Raw genomic sequence first — 13,156 nt, 5'->3', positions numbered from 1 at the left:
CCCAACGTGCCTGCTAGCCTCTACAGCCCAGATTAACAAAGAATTCACTCAATTCAGAGCAGCACATAAAGATGCAAGTTATACTTGCAAGCTTCTTGATTGAAGATCACAACCCTCAGCTCATTGATTGACAAACACTTTTTGACAAATTATACTTTTTTGACACTTGTACTACCCAGTGATTGTAGTCCTTATATATTGTAAGGTGTCAGCAACTATTTCCATAACACTTAAAGACATTTATTATAAGTTTCAATGTTGACTCATCGCTACCAACCAGCTTTGGTGTATTTAGTTATCCATTAGAAATATTAGCATTAGGGTTTAGAGTAACAAGAGTGTAGGTTGAAGGCACACACCCTCAGCTTTCTGACTGACAATTCAAGCAGTGGTATCTGACTTGAGAGGGACCGCTAGTAACAATTTGAGGAACTACAGCATTTCTGGAGCCCTTGCATTGTTTTCTTTGACACTGGTGTTGTCAATAAATGTGTTCACTGTGTGCAAAAATTCCATTATACTAGAGTCATTCCGGAATACTTGTGCAGTTGCCTTTAACCATTGGCGTGTGCACTCTAATTCCTAAAAGGAAAGAAAAGTTTACCAGTGAAAGTCAGTTCATGGCAATTGTGATCTTGCAGACATCAATATGTTTATTGCACCTGTTTGAGGAAAACATGGATCAACATGGAAGCTGGACTGTATATATTTTCTCAAGATATCAACATTGTGTGCTTTTGCATAACTCGCTCTTCCACTGTGTAAGTAGACACCCAGGAAGGACTGCGACACCACAGTGCTCTTCTGTGAGGACCTCTGTTGGTAGCATAGTGCAAAAAGCTTTCTGTATCCATTGCACTCTTCTGTAAGGTCCTCTATTTGTAGTTTGACGCAACTGTAGCTTTTCATCTATGTGTTCGCTGGGCATGTCTGTGTGGACTGCAATCAGTAGTATAGCACAAGCTCAGCATTCCAACTCCATTGTACTCTTCTGACACATTCTTCTCTCACAGAGCATCTGCCTCCCTTCACCTCCACACCTAAAGACATCAGATTCGGCGTACCATAAGGATCATCCCTTAGCCCCCCCGCTCAGCATCTACATGACCCCCCTCGCACACATTGTCATATCCCTCCGACTCAACATAATCTCCTACACAGACAGCACCCAACTGATCTTCTCTCTCACAGAGGACCCCGCCAACAACAAAACCAACTTTTGCAAAGCCATGACCAACATAACCAAATGGATGCGAGACAACTGCCTCCAACTGAACTCCGACAAAACGAAAGTACTGATCTTTGGGAAGAACACCTCTGCAAGGGGCCACATCTGGTGGCCTGCAAAACTCTGACCCATACCCACACCATGACTCACCATGCACACAACTTCTGCATCATCCTCGACACCCAACTGGCCATAAAACAACAAGTCAACGCAGTCGTCTCCTCCTGCTTCCACACACTTTGTGTACTCAACAGAATCTACAGATGGATCCAACCCAACACCAGAAAGACTGTCACTTAGGCCCTCGTCACCAACCGCCTCGTCCACGGCAATGCCCTCTATGCCGACCTCTCTACCCAGCTCCTCATTAGACTCCAGAGCATACAGAACGCTGCAGCCAGACTCATCCTGGACCTCCCCTAATGAACACAAATTCCCCACCCCCCCACCTGAGAGACCTCCACTGGCTCTCCATCCAGAAGAGTTGCCAGTTCAGGATTCTCATGCATGCCTTCAAGGCCCTCTACAACCTAGGACCTGCCTACATCTACCATCAACTGAACTTCCACCAACCCACTAAACACCTACGCTCCCCTTCATTCACACACACCATCTGCATCCGTCACAGCCACAGCGGTGGCTCCTCCTTCTCCTAAATCGCTTTCAAGACCTGGAACGACCTTCCCTTTAACTCCGTCTTCAGAAAGAGATGCTAGATCTGTCTCTTAAATGCTCTTTGACTGAATGATTGACTTTGAGGAATTTTGTTGGTAGTATAGTGCACAAATCATTCAATTTCCCTAGCACTTTTCTGAGAGGCACTCTATTGGTAGCATATTGCAACTGCAGCTTTACATCTCTATCTCCATTGCACTCTTCTGCGAGGACCTCTATTGGTAGCATAGCTTAACTGCAGCTTTCCATCCTTATTGTATTCTTCTGTGAGCATCTTTTGGCTATGTAGTGCAAATTCAGGGTTCAGGCAATTGTATTCTCCTTAAAGGAGATATATTGGCTGTAATTTATTACTGCATTTTTCCACCTCCTAGTTTGTTTGCCACTCATGGCATTCCAGGTAAAATTAGGACCAAATTATACACCTTAGGTTTGCATGGATGCATTCAACATTGACATATAATATACACAGTTGAGGCCAGATATATTGGCTTTGCTATTGCTTGCTTATCCTGACTCCCTGTATAGAATTTGAAAATAACTTATTGTGTTCTACTTTGACTGAAAATAAACTTTTTGCCAGTGAATCACTACTTTGAACCTCTGATTCAGAAACCTGATGTGTCAGACACAGCATGTTCTCTTGTCTCACAGACTCCAAATGCAATACCTACCTTGTCGACTAATATTCTGAGCGACTTGCTGGCTGTTTTTCAGTTTTCACTGTCGCACCTGCAACCCTTGAAGGTATTCCCAGGATTCACCAGCACCACCGCTCACTGAAGTTACATGACAGCCAATAACAGCTGGCTCTTGCTAAAAGTAACTTTGGCAAAATTGCTGGATGCAAATCCTTGATGGAGAAGGATGTTCAGGTTCAGTCTCACCTTTATACTCACCAGGTGCAGTTTTCTTCTCTTTTGTTGACCCTGAACTTCCAGCTGAAGACTGGCCTTTTTCATTTGCTAACCATTCATCACAGGCTGGATATCACTTGTGACGACTTAGGTAATAATTATTTTGTAGGTTGATGATGATCAGTACTTAGGGGCATATTATCAAGGGATTTATCTCTGCTTTTTTGGCTTTAAAAGCCAAGAAAGCGGAGATAAAATTATCTCCCTATTACCTAGCTGTCGCTAACACCAGTTAGCGACAGCTAGTAGGAGATAGCGACCATCTTGGGCCCCGCTTTGCATGTCAGAGAAATTTATCACTCATGACACGCAAAGTGGGCGTGCCAAGATGTTAGCGACTGGAAACAATCGCTAACATCGCTATCTCCTATTACCAACTTTTGGAGATATTCGCGCTAAGCGTGAATATCTCCAAAAGCTAACACCTGCCCTGAGCAGTTCTTAGCCATGTTATCCAATGGGAGGTGGATAACATGGCTAAGAGCATTCGCTCGGTAATGCATGAATATCGCTGACTTTACAGCGATATTCATGCATTCCAGCCGATTTTTATCGTTTCAGAGATAAACCTTGCTAATAGCAAGGTTTATCTGCGATAAAAATCGTCGCAGCTTGGCGATACATTTTTATCGCTAACCAAGCAATAGCGATAATTATCGCTATTGCTTGGTAATATGCCCCTTAATTTCTAAAAATAAAATAAGTGCCTGGGCTTAATATATTTCTCGAGAGCTCACTGCGGCTTGCACCACCTACGATCCCTGCCAGCGCAGCCAACTACCAGTACCAATGCCACCTATTAGCCAATTCACTGCTAGAAACATTTGAGCTATGCCAGGTATACCAAAGCAATAGGAATGGCTCCGGTATGTCTGTACTATCTTTTATTTCTAATGATATATTGAATAACCACCGCGCTCCTATAAAAATAGACTAACAGCGCCACCATGTGGTGGACTGTCATAAATATGCTGGTGTTAAAGAAATAAGTTCCAGTGCCAAGAACCAGCAAACACCAGCACAAATTAAACACTGACGCAATGCTCCGTCCTTTATCTTTTCTGCATATTTTTCATTCTGCGCCTGATATTACCATTGTTTTTCAAGCATTTCTTGAAATTATTTTGCATAATGGTTCCAGTTGGCACTGGTCACATTTCTTTACCGTTTCCACAGAGAGGGTATTATGGTGCAGCATTGTGTTATTGTGTGGTTTTGATTCAACAGTAGGATTACTTTAAAGTGAATTCAACCTGCGTAATGCATAGACCCTCCTTTACAACGGTTAGAGGTGTGTATCATACATTTTAGATTAGCATTTCGATTTGATTTACATTAGTATTATCCCTGAAAACATTCACCCATCTTCAAATTCACACCGGGAGGTGAATGAGCACCGTTTATGACATCAGTCCTGCGATCAATAGTAGCTTTTATTTTATGTTAAGTTTTTTAATACTCATGAATTTATATTGTGGAAGTGTTTGTTGGCTCATCCACTTTGATTAATTACATTCAGAATGTATGTATATAACTAAACATTATCAGTATTTTCTATTGCTTTTAGTGAGCATTATTCAGTGAACACCTGCAACTAGGCCTTGTCATTTATACAATCCTTGTACCATGATTCTTTTACATTGCATTTCTTTCACATGGTGACCAGCTTTGAAATTAAAAATAGATCCTTCACATGCTTTTCTCAGTAAAGTCCATACAAACCAAGGACTTTCATTCCAAGGGGCACAGAGTGCCTGTGAGCACTGAACAGCATCTCCATCAAGGCTGCCCTCACTGTAGTAAGTTCATTACACAAGATGTAGGTTCCAAGAAGATTTATTCCAGACAGACTTGTCGCTCAGTGAGCAAGGAGAGCAATTCCTGACCCAATTATCTACCATAGCATCGACACCAGGCCACCAGTAGTGTTCCCTAATCCTCCTTTTAGTAGTGGACATCCCCATGTGTCCCTCGTGTGCTAATTTGCAAATAATTTCTCTTAGTTTCAAAGGAGGAATAATTTTATCAGATCTAACAATAATGTCCTGTGACAACATCAATTCATCCCTAACTTTGTAGAATGATGACAACTCACCGGAAAGTTTTCTCTCTTCAGGCCAACCTTTAATCAAGAACTCCTTAACCTGGTTCAAGACATGATCATTCCTCATAGCTTCTAACCAGTCTTTCTCAAAAAAGACAAAAGAACCCTCTTGACTCAGGATTACATTGACATCTGCAAATGAATATGCAACATCGCAATCAACACTTTTACCAACAGTTACACTTGCAGGAAAACATGACATACAGTCTGCATGAACGTTCAAACGTCCTGGAACATACACGACCTCACAACGATATTCTTGTAACTTGGCCGCTAGCCTTGCTAAACGAGCAGTGAGTACTCATCCACCACCAGCAGATAACATGGTAATCAATGGTTTGTGATCGGTTCTTAGAGAAAATTTGGTTCCCCACAAAAATTGCCTAAAGTGCTGAGATGCCCAAGTACAAGCAAGTAGCTCCCTCTCTATAGTTGAGTAATTCTTTTCAGCGTCACATAGAGCTCTAGAGGCATATGACACTACAAACTCACCAGATCTGTCTTTTTGCATTAATACAGCGCCTAAACCAACATTGCTAGCGTCAACATAGACAATGCATTCCTTACCTACGCAATACGGTTTCAAAAATGGAGCCTCAACAATTTTATGCTTCAGAATTTCAAAAGAATCTTGTTGCTCTTTGTTCCACTCAAATTTGGCATTTTTTTTTAGTAAAATCCTTAAAGGATGCACAATGTCTGAGTAGTTTTTTACAAATTTGCCATAGAATTCAGTCAAGCCTAAAAAAGAAAGCATTTGTTCTTTAGATTTAGGTGCAGATGCATTCACAATACTCTGAACATGATTGATCTTTGGTTTGATACCATTGCTCGAAATTTCATGACCAAGATACTCAACTTTTTCCTGTCTAAATTTACATTTAGTGAACTTTAATGTAAGGCCCTTGGATCTAATTTTCTCCAAAACAGAAAACAAATTCTTATCATGTTCAATGCAGTCTTTCCCAAAAATCAAAATGTCATCCTGGAAGGCTATGGCCCCTTTACATTCCATTAATAATTCTTTCATAAGACGCTGAAAAACGGAGGCTGCACTCGCTAAACCAAAAGGCATGCGCAGGTATTGGAACATCCCTTCTGGAGTAACGAATGCAGTCAACTTCCTGGAGTCCTCATGCAACTCCACCTGGTGGTAGGCACTGGCTAAATCAATGGAAGAAAAGACAGTAGCGCCTGACAGTGCAGAAATAAGTTAGTGTATGTTTGGTAAAGGGTGTTTGTCTATCCATATTTCTTTGTTAAGGCTGCGAAGATCCGCACATAAACGAAGTTCGCCTGAGCTTTTAAGAGAAATTACAATGGGCGAAACCCAAGGGGAGGATTCTATAGGCTCAATTATGTTCCTTTTGACTAAGTCATCTAAGATTTCTTTCAATTTAGGTCTGTAGGCTAGAGGAACATTTCTTACTCTGTGTATAACAGGCAAAGCGTTATCATTTAAGATAATTTTGTGTTTAAAATCAGCATACTTTCCTAACTCATCATTAAAAATTTCAGGAAATTTCTCGAGTACTAATTTAGTGAAACTACTGTTGGATACATCTAGTGTTAGGTTCACCATGGAATCAGTGATTGACTTCTGAAAACGAGGTTCATCAACATAAACTGGAGGGTTAGCATTAGGATCTAATTTGATTCCCAAGCCACGTTGATGAGGCCAACCAAGAATGGATACCCCTTTAGTAGATACATAAACTTTTCCTTCGATATCCCAATTCTTAAAGTATAGCTTAGCCCAAAAAAAACCTTCTAAAGCGATCTTTTGTCCTGTGTAACCACCAGGATAAATGTCTGGGCTTAATAATTCTCTTTGATTCCACAATTGTTCAAAGACATTCTTGCCAATAATGGTGTACCATGCACAAGAATCAACAAAGACTTCAACGGGTTTACCATCCATAAGAATAGTACAAGAAGGAAATTTTTGTTGAACACATTCATCAACAGAAAGTATACAGTTCAAACTATTCAGAACCTCCTCTTCTTCAGGAGATATATAGTTGATTCTTTGACCTGATCTGCAAACGTTACCAAAATGCCCTTTTTTCGTGCACTTTACGCAGATTTTATCCTAGGCAGGACACCCTTTGTAATTACCCACATGGTTGGAACTACCACATCTATAGCAAAGTATTAGTCTTTCTTGGATCTTTTTGCTTTTAGTCTTCATCATCATTTGATCCCTAAGAACATGTTCGTAAGATATAGTCTCAAAGGCACAGGTTCAAGCAAGTGAACGTAATGCTGCAACGTAATCCTCAATTGTTTCATCAGGTTTCTGCTCACGAGAATAACATTTGAATCTTTCCATTACAGTATTTATTCTTCTACCAAAACGAATCTTCATTTGTTTGGCAGCTTTATCAAAAACATCCATATTACCAGCATCTTCTAAGGGTGGTAAGTTGTCAAATTCCTTAATTCCAGCACCCCCAAGTCAATGTCTCAAAAGAGCAAGTTTTCTTTTAGCAGAACAACCATCTTTTTCTAATACTTCTACATATGCAATAAACATAGGGTACCAAAGATCCCATTCTATAGAAGGATCACCTGGAACTTGAAGAAAATGAGGAGGTGCAGCAATATTAGACATTTGTAAATAAGGATTAGAACAAACAATATAAGCAATAAAGTAAATATGAAACCTGAAAAGTAAGAATATTAATGTAATTGGTGTGCAAATCACCGTAGTTATTGATTTGCTGAAATGAAGTTTTTCTGTCTTGAAACCGCCGTTTTTCTCTCTTAAAATCGCTGTTTATCTCTCTTTAAATCGCCGTGTAAATTGCAAGTTGTAGCAGAAATAAACCTTTGCAGATGATTCAGAACCAACACGAAGATTGGGCTTCAGCCTTTACCAAAATGGCCGCCAAGAGCGTCAGCAATGCGCGATGACGTGCGCAATGACGCGTGTATCCCAGAGTGCAACTCCGTGTAAACAATGACGGTAGAGCGAACTGCAGGAAGCTCGAGCAATGCCTCAGAGAGTAAACGAACTGCAAGGCGCTCGAGGTGAGTTCCTTTAAATGTAAACAACTAGTGGTAAACGCTCTCACTGAAAAATGAATAAGGTCTGAAATATTTAATTTGAAATTCGTAATGCCTGGAAAAACACCGCTCGATGAATGCGGTCGGAGAGGCAATAAATATCAAGTAATTGGCGGTTTAAATTTTAAAGTAGTCAATGAGAAAACTTACGTTTGTCCACGTTTTCGGGAAAACAGGTTTCTTTGCAAAGCTGCAAAAAGAGAATTCACGCAACTGAAGAAGCAAGGTTTTCTTTAAGTTGAGAGAGAAAAAAAATTAAAAAAAAATGAAAATGTGACCAGTCCAACAGAAAAAGAAGTGAACGCTGTTTCCTTCTGAAATCTGGATCCCCAATCGTCGCCAGTAATTGTGTAGTAAGTTCATTACACAAGATGTAGGTTCCAAGAAGATTTATTCCAGAGAAACAGCTTTACAACCACAGGTAGTAAGATAGGTCTTCACAGCTTCCACTCCACAGCAAACAGTAAAAGTCAAGGCAAAACATTCTACATAACACAGGGTGATTCTAAATGACATGGAGTAATTCCAAATGACATCAAGTCATGGAATACCACACTCACTCTTGCTGCTTTGATGGTTTCCATTTCAGGTAGATCATCCACATCCCAAAGCAGCCTCCCTTCGCCGCTGGCGGGATTCCCCCGCTGTGCTGGGGGGCGGGGGGGGGGCACGTACAGTGCCCCCATGCTCATGACGAGGTCAGCTCGTCATGAGCCACGGCGCACTGGTGCTCATGACGAGCTGAGCTGTCATGACCGCGCCCATTCCAATGGAACGTTCAGCACAGCAGGGGAATCAGCCCAGCGTGCGAGCGTTCCATCTAACGGGCACGGTCATGACGAGCTGAGCTCGTCATGAGCACCAGAGCGCCGTGGCTCATGAGGAGCTGACCTCGTCATGAGCGCTCAAGAGGTTAACAGGAAGTTGGGTATCTTCTATTTGTTTACAATTCTAACATACACATGTGCTAACGTTCTACTTATTTTTGCAATAATAGCTTTGCATTTCTTGACTCTTGTTTAATATTTAAAAAATGCAGAATTTCTGGCATTCTGGAGGAAGTTTTTACAGTAATCCACCCTAGTGAAGCACACCCACGGGATGGTTGGTGAGATCCTCATTCTTGTCCCCGCTCTGTGGATCCACAAAGCAGCGAGCAACCCCAGTGCCTTGAGACCATTACGGATGATTCGCAGCGCTTTACAAATCATTTATTGATTGACTGATTGATCCACAGTCTATCTGCAAGGCTGAGGGTGGCCCAAGTATGGCTCACATCATTACTAGATTCACAATAGGGTGTCCAACTCATACCTCATAGAAAGCATTAGTGCTCACTCGCCCTCCTAATAATTAACAAGCCCAATTGTAATTGCAAAATGTAACATATTTATACTTACACTCATATCTTGCTGAATAATTATAGTATGTTGAATGTGTTTTATTAGCATACATCAGCTTCTGACCCACAGGGGAACATACTTCATGTTGCCTCCACTTCCTTTGTGTGCATATAGATTATAAGTACAGTTTACATTGCAAAGGCCATGCCATGAGTTTGGTACTCACAGGCCTGTGGAATCTGAATATAAGGCAGGGTCAAAGGACATGATCTGTATGTTGTGGGTACAGAGCCCATCCAAATACTGTGCCGAGCACAAGCTGCTTATACAACATGGCTTATAGCTATGGCCTGTACTTACTGGACAGAAGGAGTGGGTAGTACTCACAGCACTTGGGAGCATATCAACAAGGGGTGGCGATAATATTATCGCCGCTTTAGAGCTTGTTTTCAGGCAAAAGGCGGCAATAATATTATCGCATAATCAACAAAGACACGCTAGCGCGTGTTTCCTTGCAATAGCGCCCCTTGTCAACGCGCCTCCCATTGCATCGCTAATGAGATGCAAAAGAGGCGTGCCTGACAAGACTCCCTTGGGAAAATATCGCTAACCAGCTTCGTCATATTTCCAACGAGGGTTAGCGATATTTAAAATCACGTTATTTATTTATTTATTTATGTTTAGAGTTTTATATAGCGCGGATGCCTTAATGCAGGAATTTAACGTCTGTTTAATTCCTGACTACGGCATACCTAACATGGGGTGTGGATTATGTGGCTAAAACTACAGGCCCTTATCATCTAGGATATCGCCGTTTTACAACGTGGAAAACGGCGATATCCCCACTATCTCTGGAATTTTTATCACCTCTGCAATGTGCGTTGTTGATAACGCGCTCACCAGGCGATAAATTCCAAAGATAGCTGGCGATAAATATGCAAGCTCTGAGCTCGCTTTGCGATAATTATCGCCGGCCCTTAATAATATGCCCCTTGGTTGTTTTGCCACATACACAGAGCAATGGAAAAGTACTTAAATAGGAAAGATTTAATACACGGAGAAAGATTTAGTTAAAAGTGGCATTTAAGTAAAGATATTTGAATTCCATAGAAATAATTGAAGGGACATTAGAGCTCCAGATGGGAGATTTTATAACGCGGAGTGTGCCAACCTTTGCGAGCAACAATATATTAGAAGAGAAATGCTTATGTATGATGTAGGTAGCGTGAGGCCCTTGTACTCCACTTGGGTTGCAGAGATAGTGAGTGCAGCTAGGGGGTTGGGAAGGGAATGCTCCAAAATTTGGTGGGAGCTGTGTCATGCTACAGGCCAGGAGTGAGACGGCGTGCGGTGGACAGCTTAAGCTGGGAGCAACTGGCATGGATAACGGAATCATGGGATTAGGACCAACCATGTCATGACTCTTGATGATCCTTCTGATGCTGTTGATGATCGTGAATACTTCTAAACCTGGTGAGGAAGGTAGTCTGTTATTTGACCTTCTGGACTGAGACATTGAAGCTTCTGCATCAAGCTCTTTTGGAGATGGGCATATCTTGAGGACTACTCTAATGAGCAGAGGCTGCACTGGGTTAATAGATCCAATGCAATCTTTGTATTAAAGCAGGTCCAAATCCATGCAGGATGTTGCGGGGTACACCCATGGCCTTGACAGAGATACGTCTGGCTACAGGAGGACATTGTAGATCAGGCAGAAATGCGTGGATAACGTGGCCCCACAGCTGAACATGTGGTCTTCAAGCTATGTTTTGTGGTTCCATTATGATGATTGATCTATGTTATTGGCATTATTGTAGCAAGTAATACTGATGAATTCAAGTTTTCCGACATAGACCTTGAATAACATGAGAGCAATGATGGAGCCCTGGAGAGTGCCGGACTGGAGAACATGGGGAGATGAGGAGAAATGGGGAAGATTCAAGAGGCACCAAGACATCCAGTCCAAGTTCTTTTTTTAGATGCCAACATCATAGATGTAGAGATGGGTAAACTGATGATACACGTCAAAGATGGAAAACATCCATTACAACGCAGGCATTACATCATAATGCCTTTACCATCATTATAAGGACGCATTGTTACATTGCATGCCGTTACAACGCAAGTCGTTACAACGACTTGCTGTAGGGGGCAGAAGGCGTCGGATTTCTTGGATTTTCAATCTAACACCTACCCTACTGTTGCACACACTGGAGTTGGAATAGTAAATTATACTATTCCAAAGTCCATCGCCCCCCCCCCACCCCACATCAAGTTGTTGTAATGACTTGCGTTGTAATGGCATGTGATGTAACAGCGTGTCATTGTAACAACTTGCGTTGTAATGGCATGCTTTGTAAACGCATGCGTTGTAATGAGTGCTATTTGTCAAAGACAAATGATAGACCACCACTATCAGTGAAACATCCCTATTCTCACCCACTTGAGGGTTGAGATTGGCTCAGTAATTGATAAGAGATGACTCTGTCCCATGGCTCGATTGAAAGCTCACTGGGTCATCTGTCAAAAAACTGTGACCCCTGCTTTTTGAAGGGTCCATTGACAATCAGTCTGTAATTGTTCAGGCTCTTGAACTCAAGGAAAGATTTCTTTGGGATTTGCTTGATGTATTGATGTCTGAGGAGTTCAGCTCAATGTGACACATTCCATACTCAATGGAGCAATTTGGAATGGACCAGTGAAGCCGAGGGAAATGCTAGGGTCTCTGTGAGGATTGCAGAAAGAAAGAGGTCGGCATCCAACTTAGATATCCAGCATGAAACAACTATGTTAGAAAAATCAGACAGGTGAGGAAAGCCAAGAAGAACTGAGGATGGAGCTGACTGAGGAGAGATGTACAGGTGGTACTGAGTCTTGTTGAATGTAGCAATTTGACCCATGAGGTTGGGGGGGGGCGAGCTTTATCATAGTGTTTTCTGCAAGGTGTTTGTGGAAGAGTTGTGGCGAAAGCCATTCCAAACAATGTTAATTCAAGACTATGGAATTCTGAGTGAAAACTGAAGAGCTCTTTTGACAGAGAGCCAACAAATAGTTGGCCAAAGTAATACCCTTTTTTCATGATCAACAGTATATAAATCTTCAGATGCACTTTGTTAGCAGTTTGCTGGCTGGGCCTCAGCTGTTCTTAGATTTATGCTCAGAAATACAATTTATGAATTTGCAAGTTTTGCCACAAATGTTACATGTCTTATTTTGTATGTACTGTGTCAATAAAAACACAATAAAAATAATTAATAAAAAATAAAATAAAAAGTTAATTGGTGTTCCATTTGGAGAATGTGGGGTCATGACTGTGATATTGGAACTTGAGGGGTGCCAAGAAACAGAGATCACTGGTGATTCAGCTGTTGATGAGCAGGGCAAAGTCTAGAGTGATAGGACCAAAGTATGCCTGAGGAGGTAGTCAGCAAACGAGAAGGAAGGAGAAAATGCACTGCAAGGGAGGCAGCATTAGAAAGAGCGAATCATAATCAGGGGCAGAGGTCGCGGAATGCTGAGACTTGAAACAAGGATTTGTGGATGACGGCAAACAACAGAGTAGCTCTTGTTTGAAGATGGCCACTCCCAGATTTATAATGGAAAGAGCAATTTGTCGGTGAAGTAGGTGGGTGCTAAATTATGTAGGCATATATATATATTCAGTATGTGTCTTTAGATATGAGCTGGGCCTACAGCTTATGCCACTGAAGTTAACTTCTGGCATTTGTAACATGATTGTCTCCGTGTGGTCCAGAGATTAGACTGAAACCAGCAGATTGCGCAGTCTGAAGTTTCTTGTACATGAAATAGGTCATCCCCA

This window comes from Lissotriton helveticus, chromosome 10, assembly GCF_964261635.1.
Source record: "Lissotriton helveticus chromosome 10, aLisHel1.1, whole genome shotgun sequence".
NCBI classification, from domain to species: domain Eukaryota; kingdom Metazoa; phylum Chordata; class Amphibia; order Caudata; family Salamandridae; genus Lissotriton; species Lissotriton helveticus.
Note: the sequence above shows the minus strand (reverse complement) of the source record.